The sequence below is a fragment of the Acinonyx jubatus genome, chromosome B1, assembly GCF_027475565.1.
Source record: "Acinonyx jubatus isolate Ajub_Pintada_27869175 chromosome B1, VMU_Ajub_asm_v1.0, whole genome shotgun sequence".
In the NCBI taxonomy this organism is placed as follows: Eukaryota; Metazoa; Chordata; class Mammalia; order Carnivora; family Felidae; genus Acinonyx; species Acinonyx jubatus.
In genome coordinates, this window is record NC_069382.1 from 171,975,079 (window position 1) to 171,993,777 (window position 18,699).

The 18,699-nt window shown below is 38.2% G+C and overlaps 1 pseudogene; it reads right to left on the bottom strand.

Moving 5' to 3' along the window:
* Positions 1 to 8,035: 8,035 nt before the first annotated feature.
* LOC106979164 (60S ribosomal protein L14-like) lies at positions 8,036 to 8,782 on the bottom strand (annotated as a pseudogene).
* Positions 8,783 to 18,699: the final 9,917 nt, after the last annotated feature.

An 18,699-nucleotide genomic window follows, 5' to 3' on the forward strand; every position in this document is an offset into this window, starting at 1 on the left:
ACCTGAATATTTTTTCCAAAGGAGCCATACAGATTTCCAACAGACACATGAAAAGATACTTGACATCATTCATTATGAGGGAAATGCAAATCAAAACCACTAGGTATCACCTTATACCTGTCAGAATGGCTAAAATAAAAAAGATAAGAAATATCAAGTGTTGGTGGAAATGTGGAGAAAAAGAAACCCTCCTGCACTATTGGTGCGGCTACTGTGGAAGCAGTATGTTTGCTACCCAAATAGTATGAGTTGCTCCCCAAAATAAAAATAGAACTATAATACAGTTCAGTAATTCTGCTACTGTGCATTTCCCCAGTAAATAACAATACTAATTGGAAAAGACAAATGCACCACCATGCTTCTAGCAGCATTATGCTCAATAGGCAAAACATGTAAGCAACCCAAGTGTCCATTGATGGATGAGTGGATAAAGAAGTTGGGTTGTCTGTAAATACAACAGCGACTAATCAGCCATTAAAAAGAATGAGATCTTGCCATTTGCAACAGCATGGATGAACCTGGAGGGTATTATGCCAGTGAGACAAAGGGAAATACCACAGGATTTCATTTATATGTGGAATAAAAAAATGAAACAGATGAAAAAACAAAGCAGAAACAGACTCACAGAGAAAAAATGATGGTTGCCAGAGAGGAAGGGTATGGGGGAGTGTGCAAAATTGGTAAAGGGGAGTGGGAGATACAGGTTTCCAATTATGGAATAAATAAGTCATAAAAAAAAAAGGTACAGCATAGGGCGTATAGTTAAGAGTATTGTGATAGCATTGTATGCTGTTAGATGGGAGCTACACTTCTGGCGAGCATAGCAACAATGTATAGACTTGTAGAATCACTATGTTGTCCACTTAAAACTAACGTAACCTTATGTCCCAACTCTACTTCAAAACAAAAACAAAACAAAAAACTGGAGGTCCTGGATACAGAGAACAGACTGGTGGTTGCTGGAGGTGGGGGTTGGGCAAAATGGGTGAAGGGGCTCAAAAGATACATATTTCCAGTTACATAGGAAATCATGGGATATAGTGCATAGCATGGTGACTACTGTTAATAACATATTGCACACATGTATTGCATGTTAAAGTAGCTAGGAGAGTAGATCTTGAAAATTCTCATCACAAAAAAATTATAATGACGTATGTTGACGGATGTTAATTGGACTTATTGAGGTCCTCATTTTGCAATATATACAAATATCCAATCAGGACATTATGCACTCTATAACTAATATAATGTAATGTCAGTTATACTTCAATGAGGGGGAAAAAAAAAGGAGTATGGGTATGAGGCCAGCCTGGAAATAGAAGAAGGATGTTCAGGCTCAACATTCAGGCCAGGGATTCCTTCTGCAAGTGCAAACCAATCAGGGTACACAAACACAGGTCGGTGAAGGTTGTATAGGCCGATGTTGCCCAGACACAGAGAGGTTAATCTCCAGAGGCCCACGATGGGAAGGAAGGCATAAGCAGAAACCATCCAATAACACAGGCAATACCTAGCGTTCAAGCTGAACTTGAAATCGATGACCAGAAATACCGATTTGCAGAATTGTGAGCTGGTACCTCCAAAACAGAAAATGGTTTATTCTTTGCCATTGTTTTAGTCACTTTTCTGAGTGTGAGAGGGAGTGTGCATGTGACTAAGGGGTATAAGGTGTGCAATGCTTCTAGGACAGCTAGATCTCTGCAGGGACTGCTGTTTGCAGCAGCAGGTGAATTTCTCACTGAACTACTTCCTCCTCTTCCTGTTATTGAGAAATATCTTGAATCTCCCTTTTGTGCCTTCACCTGATTTTTCCTTGTCTGTATCTTTGGTGACAAAGACAGTGATAATTATTTAAATAATAGAACTATTTGTCAAAGGCATTTAGCCATATTATTTTCCTCCTTTAATGAGGTAGGAGTGATATTGGGGAAATTTTACATTTAGTTGGCATAAATGTCCTCAGAAAATGAAAATAAATGCAAAAGATGACATTTTACAAGATTGCTTTCCATTCTTAACATAATGAACAATTCAGTCACTGTTGAATAGCCCAATCTATTTTATTTCTTTGAACAAATTCCATTGTAAGAGCCAACATCATCTATGTGCTTCCAAAGCGGAAAGTAATTATCATTACAATTAACTTTTACAAAGATACACATTTTCCTTATGGCATTGCTTCTCATCTTCACCTTCCTCCTCAATTTGTATTCATATCTTCAAAGTGGCTGTATAAAAAAGATTACCCCTTCCACATTTACTTATGTAGCTGTGTTGAGAAACTCTGTAAAGACGTTAGAATACTGATAACTGTTGCCTGGGACATGAAAGTTACATCTTTGGTGTGAGGTCAAGGTGCATTGTTCAGGTCTTCTAAGAATCTGAAGGCACTCCAGAAATAGACATACTACCTTACACAGACGTGAAGATATTCAAAGGAATATCTTCAAAGGAAGATATTCAAAGGAATTCAAAGGAATTGGATACTTATGGTAAATATGAGGATTTTAAAGCTGCTTTTCTGACTTTAACTATTCCCTGATTCTTCATAGTCTTTGGAGGAAGCCACGTGCTTTTAACTGTAATTGGATATGCCTTAGAAAAAATAGAAAACAAGTGAGAAGTTGGGCAGATCAGATCTCTTACCTTCATTGTAAAGCTGTGCACTCAAGGGGGTGTCTAATCAGAGATATCAATGGCCCTCTGAGATATGCCAGGACAATTGATATCCAAAGGGCTAATGTTAATCAGTAACTGCCATCGTCAAACTGCCCAAGATACACTCCTCCTCCCTGTAGATGCCACAGGGGGAGGAGGCAGGAAAAGCACAAAGGTCTTATCTTTGTGTGTGGCTACGTGACCATAGTTTTTACCACTACTTAGTCATGTAAACTCATGTGGGTGATAGTAAGGACCTTTCTTGGAATTTGGTAAATAGAAATAAGAATCATCTCTAAGAATTAAGTTATAAAAACCACCTAAAATGATAAGAGAAAATCAAAGTCACCTTGAAAAGACAAGCTGGCCTCCTGAATAGAGCAAGACAAAAGATGTTAAGGAATCTAAAAAGATTTATTTATTAGAAACGGGGAATAATTAGCATAAAATATAGAAAAGCAAGACCATTCAGCAATCAATGGCAGTATTCCCTCCCTCCAGCCTTGCTGTGGGGAGAAAGCACATTGATAAAAGATTCACCCTGCGTGGTTCTGGTGGGAGGCATCTCTCTATTCTGATGAGGGATCTGTCTAACTATCAGAATGCTGACATAAATATTGCACGGCTGAACTAAAACCCCTTGCCCTAATTCTTATGGTCACAAATCAATTTTATGATTGTAATTTTGTTTTGCAAGAGGTGGTTTTCTGTCAGGGACAGAAGGCCAGCTAGAATTCATGGATGGATAATCTTCCCTTTCAAGCTTAGTGTGATTACATCCCTGACGTAGAAGTCCTTACTTCTACCAAAGTCCCCAGGCAGGCAAAACTATGGTATGAAAATGATGAAATCAATGTAAGTGTCAAATTGGAAGGCTTCTAAATGCCAAGCCAGGCCGCTTCTCTGATGACACCACGACTTCAGCGCACTGAGAGAAGTAGGGAATTTAACTCAAAGTGAAAAGGTATCCTTGTTTTTGAGGCCACACCTGAAATAATGGGCAACACACTGAAAAGTATGAAGAGTGCATAAAAATCGTGGATGCATTCAGAGAAGAGTGACCAGCAAAGTGGCGGAAAGGTTGGAAACCGTGTTTTATGAATTGGGGAAAACAGCCCGCAGAAAGGAAGGGGAGGAGAGTAAGGACACAGACACTGCCCTTATGATTTCAAGAGTTATCATATGGAAAAAGGTAGAGCTCTATATTGACACTGGATAAAATACGAACCAAAGAGTGCAAATTATATGGAGAGATTTTTTGGATGATTTTCAAGGAGTCTTTAATATTTGAAGGAGTTGTCTCAAGAGAAAATGAATTTTCTGATTTTGTAGCTATTCTAGCAAAAGCTGTACAATAGTAACTTGAGAGGGAAATTGAAGAAGAGACACTTGGGCAAAGATACTTGTTTCTAGTCACTTTAAAACCTCATTTTCTAAAAATTTTCACACTTAGAGATATAATTGAAGGTCTGAATGTAAACTATTGAAATATATTTGTAGTGTGGTATATGGGAGAATTCATTTTATTTATAAGGTAATATTTTTAAACCTATTTTCACGGATTTATATTAATCATTATCTTTCCTTCATGACATAGTGACTAAAATATTTCTTTTTAAAAAAATTTTAATGTCTATTTATTTTTGAGATAGAGACAGAATATGAGTGGGAGGAGAGAGAGAGAGAGAGAGAGAGAGAGAGAGAGAGAGAGAGAGAGGGAGAGGGAGAGGGAGGGAGAGGGAGGGAGGGAGAGAGAGAGAGAGACAGAGGGAAAGAGAGAGAATCCAAATCCAAAGCAGGTCCCAGGCTCTTAGCTGCCAACACAGAGCTACCAGCACAGAGCCTGACACAGGGCTCAAACTCATGAACCATGAGAACATGACCTAAGCCGAAGTCGGATGCTTAACTGACTGAGCCACCCAGATGCCCCCCAAAATATTTTTTTTTATTTTGAATAATAAGTACAAGCAAGCCATCATTGCAACATCAAAAACCAACAAATATGTAGGAATAAATTTATAGAAAATCATGCAAAAAAACCTCTACAGTGACAGCTATAAATGTTACGGAGGCAAGTTAATGACTATCTGAATACATGGAGGAATATGCCATGTTGATGGATTGGAATATTCAGACTAGTAAATGTGTCAGTTCTCCTTAAAATAATCTGTAGAATCATTCCAATCACAATATAAATCTCAGTATTTCTAAGGTGTATATTGTGTGTGAGCACGTGTATGTGTATGTGTGTGTTGACAAACTGATTCTACAATTTTTAATGGAAACATACAAAGAAAAAGCCACAATTTTAGAGATAAGTAAAAGGTGGAAATTTTACTTTAAAATATAGCAAAACTATTCTAAAACTATAGTAATTAATACAGTGTGGTTTTGTAACAAGAATAATAGTAAGAAATAGAAATGGACATTGTAGAAATAGTCTCATACAGATCTGTCACTCTGTGACAAGGGTGATATTGCATAATAGTTTGGAAAGAATTGACTTTTCTTTATTTTTTCTTAAATTTTTATTTATTTTTTGAGAGAGACAGAGCATGAGCAGAGGAGGGGCAGAGAGAGAGGGAGACATAGAATCTGAAGCAGACTCCAGGCTCTGAGCTGTCAGCACTAAGCCCAATGCAGGGCTCGAACCCACAAATCCCAAGACCACGATCTGAGTGGAAATCTGACACTTAACGGACTGATCCACACAGGTGCCCCAAGAATTGGCTTTTCAATAATTGTTTCAATTGGAGATCCATATGGGAAAAAATCTCGACACCTGCCTCATACCAGACACCCACCTTGCCAACACACACACACACACACACACACACACACACACACACACACACACACACAGTAGACTCCAGTAAGAACAGGAAAGGAAAAACAGTAGGACAAGACAGAATAACATCAGCATCCTGGGGTAAACAATACCGAGTGCTGGTAAGGCTATGAAGAAGTAAGACCTCTCAAGATTCTGGTGGGAGTGTAAACATCCACAAGCACCTTGGAAAACTGACCCAACAATTTTACTCCTATGTATATATTCAACAAAAATGCAAGGACATGTAGTAGAACATTTATAGCATTACTGTTTGTAATAGCTAAAAACTGAAAATATACTATTATCCATCAACAATAGAACTGATAAATGTATTCTTACATTGACATACATTAATGAGAAAGGACATTCCATAATTATAAGCATCAATATGGGTGCATCTTGCAAATAATGTGGAGTGACAACAGCTTGACAAAATATGTACTGTAGGATATCATTCAAACAATGAAAAAAATAGATCACACTTGTATATGCTATTAAAATTCAGGTGACTGATTATACTTGGTGGAGGTTGGTGACTGGAAGGAGTTCAAGAGAAATCAAAATAACTGCTTTGGTTTTCTCAATCTGTGTGCTAAGGAATGTTCAATATTTGAACTGTTCATTTATGATAGGTGCACATTTCTATGTGTTTATTATAATCCAATAGTTCAAAACTATAAAAAAGAAAAATACATTTACACCAAAATTGTAGGTACCTACTATTTTCTAACACTATTTTAAATATTATGTTTTAAATTACATTTACATTGACTATGTTTGTTGGGGTATAGACATGCACTTGATTTCCACCTCTGTATAAGAACATATAAGATCTGAAGAGGTTTTACTTAGTGCAGTATATTAAATTCCACGTGTCAAAGTTGAGAAATACATATTCTTCTTATGCACACACGATCATTTAAAAATGTATCCTGCATTAGGCTGAAAGTTAGCCTCAACATATTAGAAAGTGAAGGTATCAGTCATCATGGTTTTTTGACAGTACAATTAAGAAATACAGTTATTTTAAAAAACAGCCAAGAAAAAAAACTATAAGTATTAAAAATTCAAAAATACATTACTATATAATTCACAGTTTAAAAAATCATGATAGAAATTTAAAAGCACTTAGAACTAAAGGGTAATGAACAACCTATGGGTTTCAACTGAAGTGGTGTTTCCATGGAAATTTTCAGCCCTACATATTTTCAGAAAAAGTTATATTTAGAGAAAATTATTTTATACCAAATATTTAGAGAAAGAGACAAGGTTGAAAACTAATGCATAGGATCCATCTGAAGTTTGAAAAACAAAATAAATCCAAAGAGATTAAAAGAAATATATAGTAAAAATCGGAGTGTAAACAAAAGACAAAATAAATGTCCCGTATGGAGGAATAAAAAAATCTACAAACTTGTTTTATGAAACAATATCAAAAAGGCACACTTTTAGTGGTATACCTAGGAAAATAAAAGATATATAATAATTTTTAAATGATAATAAAAAGGAATTTAAAACACAAGGAAATACTGCTAACAACTATTTGCCAACATTTTAGTCAAATTCAATTAAATGTATAAATTTATGGGGAAAGATAGCATAGTAAAGCACTTTTTAAGTCATATAAAATACTTTACATCTGTGTTCTCTTTCTGAGTAAATACATAACTTTTATTTATTTATTTTAGTTTTTTTTTAACGTTTATTTATTTTTGAGAGACACAGAGAAACAGAGTATGAGCGGGGGAGGGGCAGAGAGAGAGGGAGACAGAATCTGAAGCAGGCTCCAGGCTCTGAGCAAGCAGTCAGCACAGAGCCTGATGCAGGGCTCGAACCCACAAACTGTGAGATCATGACCTGAGCCAAAGTCGGACGCTCAACCGACTGAGCCAGCCAGGCACCCCTCTATTTTTACTTTAAATATGCATTCATTAAGATCTCATTTACCTACAGCATCTTTTTTCTGCAATTTGTTTGTCTACCATCAATGAAAAGTGACATTGTCATTAAGAATAGAAATTAAGTTTTTTGATGGATTTGATAGACTACCTCCATCAAACATTTATTTTTCAGCTTTGAGATATAATTGACATATAATATTGTATAAATTTAAAGTGTACATGTTGAGGGCCACCTGGGTGGCTCAGTTGGTTAAGCGTCTGACTTCAGCTCAGGTCATGACTTCATGGTTCGTGGGTTCAAGTCCCACTTCAGCCTCTGTGTTGACAGCTCAGAGCCTGGATCCTGCTTCTGATTCTGTGTCTCCCTCTCTCTCTGCCCTCCCCCATTCATGCTCTGTTACTGTCTCTCAAAAATGAATGTTAAAAAAATTTTTAAAGTGTACATGTTGATTTCATGCACATATATTACAAAATGATTACCATCATAGCATTAGCTAATACCTCCATCATGTCAAGTAACTACTATTTCTTTTTGCTGTCAGCCATTTATAATCTATTCCCTCAGCAACTTTCAAGTATTTAATACAGTACTGTTAACTATAATTATCATACTGTACATTAGATTCCCCCAAGCTTATTTCTTTTTATAACCAGAAGTTTATACCATTTTAGGAGTTTGGCTTGTGTGTGTCTTTGTGTGTGCATGTGTCAAAAAAAACCTTTATTAGTTATTTATAATCGTCTCTTCTGCTTTTCTGCTTTCTTTCCAGATGCCTTGGAACAGGAGCTTTCTGGGCTTGAGATTTCTGACCCTTCCCAGCTTTTGGAGGCGCTGCCTTCTGGCCTGCAGCTTATGGGGCAGAAATCTTCTGGACTGCAGCCTTCTTGCCTGTAGCGGCAAACTTTTTTTGCTGGAAACTTTGCAGCAACTTCTCCAGCTGCAACCTTAGCAGTGGGTACATTTCTAGGAGAAGATTCCAGGACAGCTGCTTTTGGTAGCTTTCTAACTTCAAGTTTGATTATTCTTTTCCTCCTTTTCTTTGCCTTCATGACTTTATAGTGATCAAAATCTGTCATCTTGGCTTTCCTTTCCCTGGCTTTAATCTTCTTGACCCATCCCATGGCTGCCCATTTCCTACTGGTGTCTGCCTTCTGCCAGGCTTGTGCAACGTACTTTGGGTGGGCACTGTGTGGGAACTTGAGGATGAAGTCAGTGAGCTCCATGCATTTGAAAGGCATAATATATCTCCTTACCTGAATGCAAGGTCCATCAACCAAAGCCCCCTTCTGGTCAATAGCATCTATAATCTGGACCATCCTCCCAGCATGAAGGCCAAAGGAAATGTAGGCCACCTGGCCAACCTCTATAAAACACTTGAACATCATTTTGGTGGCATTGCACAAGAGAGGTTTGGCTTTTTTAGATTTCATGTGTAAGTGACATCACACTATATTTGTCTTTCTCTGACATTTCACTTAACATCATGCCCTCAAGTTTCACCATGTTGTTACAAATGACAGGATTTCCTTTTTTCTCATGGCTGAATAACATTCCATTGATCCCATGGGAGCAGGGTTTATTCAGAACTTCCACTTGTGTCTTAACCCCACAACCCCACATATATTGTTTTTGGTGTTCAGACTAAAGCTCTTTATAGGGGTTTACTGGACAGAGGACATTGCTCTGGGGATAGATGGAGGGACCCTGAGCCTGGGTGATGGTGCTCCAGTCCTGGCCATGGGTGAAGTGGGTTAGATCTGCCCATGCCTGTGAGTCCACATAAGTACAATGGAATGTTATATATACACACCCATTCCCCACATCTCCATCCATTCATCTATTGATGGACACTCAGGTTATTTCCATATCTTGGCTATTGTGAATAATACTGCAATGACCATGGGAAAGCAGATATCTCTTCAAGAACCTGTTTTCACTTACTTTGGGTAAGTGTTGAGAAGTAGGATTGCTAAATCATATAGTATTTCTAGTTCTAATTTTTTGAGAAAACTCCATACTGTTGTCTATAGTTGCTGCATCAATTTATATTCCCATAAATAGTGCACAAGGTTTCTCTTTTCTTCACATTCTTGCCAACACTTGTTCTCTCGTCTTTTTGATAATACAATTCTAACAGATGTGATATCTCCGTGTGGTTTTTATTTGCATTTTTCTGATGACTAGTAATGTTGTACCTTTTCGTGTTCCTGTTGCCCATTTGCAGGTCTTTGGAAAAATGTGTATTGAATTTCTCTGCCTATTTTTTTAATGGTATTTTCTTTGTTGTTGAATTATAGGACTTCTTTATTTATTTGGTATATTATCCCCTTATCAGATATATGATTTAGAAGTTTGTAGGTTCATTTTGTAGATACTTTCATTTGCTGTGCAGAAGCTTTTTCAATTGATATAATCCCACTTATTTATTTTGCTTTTGGGATCATAATAAATCATTACCAAGACCAAGGTCAAGAACCTTTTTCATTAGGTCCTCTAGAAGATTTACAGTTCCAGTTTTCATTTTTAGGTCTTCAATCCATCTTGAGTGAATTTTTGTGAGTGATATAATGGCCCATTTTATTCTTCTGCATGTGGTTATCCAATTTTCTCAACATCATTTATTGAAAAGACTATCTTTTCCTCATTAAGTATTCTTGGCTCCCTTTTCAAAGATTATTTGATCACATATGCAAGGGTTTATTTCTAGCCTCTCAATTCTATTCCATTGGTCTATTTTTATGATGATACCATACTGTTTTGATTACCACAGCCTTGTAGTATAGTTTGAAATCAAGAAGTGTTACACCTCTAGCTTTGATCTTCTCTCTAGATTGTTTTGGCTATTTGGGGTTCTTTCGTGGTTCCATGAAAAATTTAGGACTGTTTTCCTACTTATATAAAAAATGTCATTGGAATTTTGATAGAGAGTGCACTGAATCCATAAATGGCTTTGTATAGTATGGACATTTGAACGATATTAATTCTTAGAATCCATATCTTTTTACTTGTTTGTCTACTTAACCAAACTTTAGTTAGGTTCCTTTGAGCTTTTTTCTCAAGGGAGCCTTGACTTTGGCTTGCCTTTACCAAGAATACTGCTGAATCAGTTTAGTAAGAATTACCTACCCTTAATATACAGTCAAGTTCATTATCCCCTACTCTTGATATCCTCATCCTCTGCTTTTACTTTTATTTGGAGTTCAATCTTTCTACTCCTACTGCAACAGTCTTGAATAAAATCTTCTGTACTGTTAACAAATGTCAGAATAGTTTTTAACTTTTAAGAAAACAATAATAAGCCATACAAAATCTTGGTTTTACATCTCTCTGAAGACAGGTTAAGAAACAGTTATCTTTAATGTATGTCACATTCCTTTCTATTTACCAAATGTGAGAGCTCATTTAGCATATTGGTTAAGAAACTTGGTTTAGGTACTGGCTATGTTAACTATGTGACCTTGGGCAAATTTTCAAAACTTTGAGAATTTCCCTTGAAAGAAAAAAAAGAAAAGAAAAGAAATATCCTCTTTCCTCAAATTATAGGAGGAGTGAGGGGTTTGGATTGATTACTGGACTTTTTAGTACAAGAAAGCCTTCTACTGGTATAAGTAAAGTGCAATTTCGTTTATCTGTGGTAACTAATTTATTGTTGGAAGGGTTGTACACAAGGAAAATAGGATATTTTTGGTTTTTTTTAAGTTTATTTTCATTTGAGAAAGAGAAAGAGAGCAAGCAGGAGAGGGACAAAGAGAGGGAGACAGAATCCCAAGCAGGCTCCGCACTGCCAGCACAGAGCCTGGTGCAGGGTTTGAACCCACAAACCGCAAGATCATGACCTGAGCTTAGGTCAGGAGTCAGATGCTTAACTGACTGAGCCACGCAGGTGCCCTGAATATAGGATATTTTTAAATGAACAGAAAATGGCAGACAACATCTATACAAAGGATACAAGAATTTGTAACATGATAAATTATTTCAGGTGAAAATTTGTCCTCAAAATCAACCATCATGTAGACAAAAAAAACCTTGACGCAGATATTCAAATACTTAGAATATAAAGAGTTCCTTGGGGTCACTCAAGGCCAGAAAGAATCTGTGTCCCAGGCAGTTAGACTACAAAGACCCCAAGTGCAAAGGGATTGAGATAGAGCCCTCACAGAGTATTGCCTCAGCAATGGGGCCGAATTCTATACAGACTGAAGCCCGTTCCAGTCCCAATTAGCACATATTCAAAACAATCTTCCTAAGCATGAATATCCCAAGTAATGACATCAAAGAACAAAGCCCAACTTTGTTTAAAGGAACACAAAATGCTCAGCAGTTGACAATTTAAAATCCACAGTGCTGGTCTCCTACCTAGAGTTACCAGGTACGCAATGGAACAGAAATGCAATTCACCACTAGCAGGGAAATCAACCAATAGACATCTCCCTCCCCCGCCCCCTAGATGAGGGTAGAATTGGTATAGGACTTAAAAACAGGCCAGAGAAGCACACTCGCTATGGTCAAACATAAAAGGAAGTAGCATAAGGAGATAATAGGAAGACACACTTAAATATCAAAGCAGATATATAATTCCCTTAAAATCAGGAATTTGTTGAGAAGTGACATAGAATAGCTGTTAAAGTCATCAACTCAGGAGCCACAGTGCCGGGTTTCTATTACCAGCTCTGAAATGACACTTGTGGATCCCTGTTCAAGGTAATTAACATGCCATGCCTCAGTTTCCTTCTCTGTATAATGAGTATAGTAATAACACTTTCCATCAGGCTTGCTATGAGGGTGAAAATAGTTCTTATTTGTCAAGAACAGAGGACTTTGCAGGGCACAAACTTTAATGGCTATAAAAATGTTTATGAAATAAAATGAAGACAAATAACCTAGCTTTCCTCCCATGAACACCCAGAAAGCAGGCTCCCTCTCAACTCACCTCCATTTTTATTCTTGAGTTTTCTCTGTAGCCAAAGGACCTGCAGGAGTTCAGAAGAGTCAGGAGGTCCCAGAGTGTTGAAATTTGCTCACACTTCTGTGCTTCTAGCAGTCTTTGAAGCTGATGGGAGGTGCGGCCACTCTTAATGGATGTGATTGCTTCTGCGCTATCCCCCACTAGCACTCTCATCAAGCTAGCTCATATTCCTCACCCAGTCTCTGGGAGTCACCCAATTCATAGAGACCTTCCCAAACAGCAACATCTCAAAGAGGTGCCTCCTTGTTATTCTGTCTTCAACCTTCACTAACACTTTCTACAGGTCAATATAACTTAGTAAAGTGTAGCTCCCCCACTAGTTTATAAACTCAGCAAAATCATGGAGCTTGCCTACAAGTGAATTCAGCTGTAAAACAGCTTCCCAGCTCTGATTCTACAAAAGAATCAGCTGGAAGGCATTTCAAAGGCCAACCCCAGTGATTCAGATTTAATTATTTTGGGTTGGGTCCCAGGCATTTGTGTTTTGAAAAACTCCTTCCATGATTCCAACATGCAGCCTGGGTTGAGATCTGCTGCCTTAGAGGAACAGTGTGTACTTTGCCATGAGCTCTACCTGACTGCAGGGGCCTCCCCTGTCCATCGTCACCTCACTATGCTCCAGGCAGGTGGAGACTGTTGTCACTGTGAGCCACACCCAGGCTACAGATTAGAACTGCCTGAAGACTGTTTTGACTATCCTGGTACCTGCAGTTTTCCAGAGATTTTCACTTGAGGATATAGTTTGGGAACCAATTATCAGGAGTACTGAATGTTTCTAATACGTGACCAAAGGGTCTCATGGGCAGGAGACTTTCTTTTGCTTCCTGACAAAAGGATAGTAGTTCTCAAGAATCTCTTGGGGCCTAGGATAAGCGACTGGGGCCTGATCTAAGAAAGCCTTCCTGAGATTTGGGTTCAATTCAAGAGGGGCATGCGGATTTAAAGAAAGTAATTTCACACAATTTTAGGGCTGTTTGTCTTTCTAAAGATGAGGAAATTGAGTATTAAGTTTTAAATCTTAGGGGAAATCTTCTAATTTAGGGGAAACGTTCAATGTTTCTTTGTCAAACAATCTATAAAATCTGTTGGATAAATTTTGAAATGAGAAGGGAAACGGTAGAATCTTGGGAGGAAAAGTTTTTGAAGTTGGTGGAAGTGTAAAGTGATACTGGATGTTCTTGTGTGAAGGAAATTCACAGGTCAAAAATATGGGTGACTGCAAGGGTTGGTGATAATTTCTGATGTGCCAAGGAAGTGACTAAGAAGTATTTTATTTTCCAAGGTGAAAATGGAGTCTTTCCAGCTTTCTGAGTGACAAAAGAAAAAATAAAGACAATTAAGTATTATGAAATAAGAGAGACTGAGCAAGGAGAAAAGTTGGAGAGAAACTATGGAAGTTTCTACCAAAAAGTATCATGAAAAGCAGAGAAGCCAGGGGAGACATAGCTGTAAAGACAAACACACACAGTGATTCTCACTGTAAGAGGAGCCACCTTCCCAGGCTGAAGACAATCAGTGTGCATGCTCGCAGGGGGGCGGGGGGGAGGGGGAGAGGAAGAGAGTGTTTAACTGATCAGATTTCAAGAGAGGCCTTTCCATTAAAAATGAACAAAGCTGTTCACCCTTGTCTATGACTTTCCTCCTCAAGGGTATAAAATATTAGTCTTGTAAAGGGAAGTGCATTTCACCATGATTTAGAGCTGCTTGCATTTTTGAAGATGTGAAAGGGAACTTGTAAGCGATAGAAAATCACCAATTTTAAAGCTTTTTTTTTTTCGTTACCAACATGCAATAAAACTTAGGAAAATGCGCACAGACAATATTTTTGGGATGAAAGGGAATCTAGAAGGAATGGAGGAATGTGGGTAAGAGTGATTAAGGTTTCTGTGTGTATGTAATGACATCAGTGTTCCTGGGTGGGAATAGCCATCAACAAAAAAGAGGTTTGAGGAAAAGTCCAAAATCATGGGTATGAATGGGATCCGAGGGGGAATTTCTGCTAAACCCTAGAACTAGTAGTGCTGTGTCCGTAGATAATACGGAATCACTACAGGCTTTTTAGTAGCAATATTTTAGGGAGAACATCAAGGCTTCAGGAAACATGAGTTTGGAGTAGAGAGAAAATGGCATATTGGGACAGTTTATGACACTCTTAGCCAAACTGAGAGGAAATACTGGATGGAGAGGGTAAGATAGGAGAGTGGAGAACAGAGGAGTGATTGACACATTTCTTGGCAGTGAGTATATCGGTATAGAGGGAATTGGAGGCTCCGGGAGCAGAAACTGGCCCTAATGCCTAGGAACTGGCCACCACCCAGAGTGGATACAAGGCCCTGGTTTTTAATATAAGTACTATGTCCCAGCATCCTCACTTGATCTGTGATCCTGGACACACATCCTATCTTTTATTTGAATCTTGGTATCTTCCACTGAAAAGTGGGAGGGGGTGGGGGATGGGTAAACCAACTAATTCTGGACAACAGTCCTTTAGATTAATTCAAGGATTGGGACTTTGATTGGATATGCCAAATCCCTTCAGCTATTCCTAAACTAATGTTTGAGTGGATAACTGGGAGAGGGTGTGTTTGACTTCAACTAGAAGTGCAGGAATTCAAAGCATTCTTGGCCCCATACTCTCAACTAAATAAAAGATTGTCTCATTTGTGCAAATGCACATTCTTGACTTCTGAGTTTTCTGTGCATTTAACTGGAAGCTTCTAAGAGCTTCCAGTTAAACAGGAAGTGCTGAAACCCCAGTCTCTATAAAACAGTGGAATTAGCTGAGTTCTTCACTCTGGTATCAAAACCATTCTTTCATTAAGGGTCTTTGCCATGGACAATAGCAATAGCATCCTCAGGGGCAACCCCAAATATATTGTTTTTGGTGTTCAGACTAAAGCTCTTTATAGGGGTTTACTGGACAGAGGACATTGCTCCAGGGATAGATGGAGGGACTCCGAGCCTGGGTGGTGGTGCTCTAGTCCTGGCCATCGATAAAGGTTGGTTAGATGTCCCATGCCTGTGAGTCCTAGCTGTGACCCTCTGTCGCGGGTTTAACACACAAGTGGTAGTTCTGAACCAACTCTGTCCTCAGCTGCAAATATTTATTTCTACCTCAGCAAAGATAATGGGGGCCCTTTAGTGACCCACCAGCCACCTAAGTTCTCACAAAGCTTCTATTCTCCATGGGTAAGCAATATTACACAAGGGCCTGCAATACTAGTTATTTCAGTCATTGTTAGAAAAGTGAAAGTAAGGTTGTACACGTGTATGTAGCTGATAAAAGTTGTTCATGAGAAAGATTTGTGAAATTGGGATCTTCACAAAACAGAAGTAAAATACTTTTTTATAAACTTAAGAAATGTAGATAAACAGGTATAAGAGACACAATATATCTAAATTGTTTGCCTTATATGTTATATATTCACATCACCCAACAAGTGGTTGCTGAGGTTAAGAAGCATCAGCTGCAATCTCACAAGAAGTGAACCAAGGCCCAGGAACATTAAATAATGGGGCTCTGCTCACACAGCCCAAGAATACTGACAGCAGGATTTCACTCTACTGATTCTTTTATCCACAAGTTTACTGTATGGTTAATGACCCTCCAGACAATAATTTTGGGGAAAGGGTATGAGAAGGGTGACAGATCCTAGGTCATCAGGAAGCTGAGCTCCCTTCCTGTCTGTTGGCCTCTCTCTATATATTTGGGTCCTATCCAAGCCCTGGCCAATAGAAGAACCGGGGAGTCCTCAAGTTCAATTCCACATTTTGTTCATTCCATTGGTATTGTGAAGAGAAGGACTCATGAAATCCCTTGTCTCCCAAGTGGAACTGGGATCCAGGTTGAAATTTTCACTTTAGGATCTGGATCAGAGACAGGGTGGGTGACTGCAACTGGGGATGGAGTCTACAGAGAGAAAGGCAGGGTTCAATGTGCAGGGCTCTCATCCAGAGCATGTAGGGTGAGGGGGGAGGAGAATAGAAATAAGTAAAGAAGCAAACCAAACCAAAACAAAAACCTGGGAAATGGCAAAGTGGGAAATGACAAATAAGAGTATAATGGACGTAAGAAAAAATTTTTTTAATTTTATCTTTTATTTTTTAAAATTTACATCCAAATTAGTTAGCATATAGTGAAACAATGATTTCAGGAGTAGATTCCTTAATGCTCCTTACCCATTTGGCCCATCCCTCCTCCCACAACCCCTCCAGCCACCCTCAGTTTGTTCTCCATATTTATGAGTCTCTTCTGTTTTGTCCCCCTCCCTGTTTTTATATTATTTTTGTTTCTCATCCCTTATGTTCATCTGTTTTGTCTCTTAAAGTCCTCATATGAGTTAGGTCATATGATTTTTGTCTTTCTCTGACTAATTTCACTTAGCATAATACCCTCCAGTTCCATCCACATAGTTGCAAATGGCAAGACTTCATTCTTTTTGATTGGTGAGTAATGCTTCATTGTATATATACTATATATATATATATATATATATATATATATATATAGTATATATACAATGTATATATATTGTATATATATTGTATATATATTGTATATATATATATTGTATATATACACTGTATATATACATTGTATATATATATATATATATGCCACATCTTCTTTAGCCATTCATCCATTGATGGACATTTGGGCTCTTTCCACACTTTGGCTATTGTTGATAGTGCGGCTATAAACATGGGGGTACATGTGTCCCTTCGAAACAGCACACCTGTATCCTGTGCATAAATGCCTAGTAGTGCAATTGCTGGGTCATAGGGTAGTTCTATTTCTAGTTTTTTGAGGAAACTTCATAATGTTTTCCAGAGTGGCTGCACCAGCTTGCATTGCCACAAACAATGCAAAAGAGATCCTCTCTCTACGCATCCTCGCCAACATCTGTTGTTGCCTGAGTTGTTAATGTTAGCCATTCTGACAGGTGTAAGGTGGTATCTCATTGTGGTTTTGATTTGTATTTCCCTGATGATGAATGACGTTGAGCATTTTTTCATGTGTCGCTTGGCCACCTGGATGTCTTCCTTGGAGAAGTGTCATGTCTTTTGCCCATTTATTCACTGGATTATTTGTTTTTGGGTGTTGAGTTTCATAAGTTCTTTATCGATTTTGGATACTAACCCTTTATCTGATATGTCATTTGCAAATATCTTTTCCCATTCCGTTGGTTGCCTTTTAGTTTTGTTGGTTGTTTCCTTTGCTGTGCAGAAGCTTTTTATCTTCATAAGGTCCCAGTAATTCACTTTTGCTTTTAATTCCCTTGCCTTTGGGGATGTGTCGAGTAAGAGATTGCTACGGCTGAGGTCAGAGAGGTCTTTTCCTGCTTTCTCCTCTAAGGTTTTGATGGTTTCCTGTCTCACATTCAGGTCCTTTATCCATTTTGGGTTTATTTTTGTGAATGGTGTGAGAAAGTGGTCTAGTTTCAATCTTCTGCATGTTGCTGTCCAGTTCTCCCAGCACCGTTTGTTAAAGAGACTGTCTTTTTTCCATTGGATGTTCTTTCCTGATTTGTCAAAGATGCGTTGGCCATACTTTTGTGGGTCTAGTTCTGGGGTTTCTATTCTATTCCATTGGTCTATGTGTCTGTTTTTGTGCCAATACCATGCTGTCTTGATGATGACAGCTTTGTAGTAGAGGCTAAAGTCTGGGATTGTGATGCCTCCTGCTTTGGTTTTCTTCTTCAAAATTACTTTGGCTATTCGGGGCCTGTTGTGGTTCCATATGAATTTTAGGATTGCTTGTTCTAGCTTCAAGAAGAATGCTGGTGCAATTTTGATTGGGATTGCATTGAATGTGTAGATAGCTTTGGGTAGTATTGACATTTTGACAATATTTATTCTTCCAAACCATGAGCAGGGAGTGTCTTTCCATTTCTTTATATCTTCTTCAATTTCCTTCATAAGATTTCTATAGTTTTCAGCATACAGATCTTTTACATCTTTGGTTAGATTTATTCCTAGGTATTTTATGCTTCTGTGTGCAATTGTGAATGGGATCAGTTTCTTTATTTGTCTTTCTGTTGCTTCATTGTTAGTGTATAAGAATGCAACTGATTTCTGTACATTGATTTTGTACCCTGCGACTTTGCAGAATTCATGTATCAGTTCTAGCAGACTTTTGGTGGAGTCTATCGTATTTTCCGTGTATAATATCATGCCATCTGCAAAAAGCGAAAGCTTGACTTCATCTTTGCCAATTTTGATGCCTTTGATTTCCTTTTGTTGTCTGATTGCTGATGCTAGAACTTCCAGCACTATGTTAAACAACAGCGGTGAGAGTGGGCATCCCTGTCGTGTTCCTGATCTCAGGGAAAAAGCTCTCAGT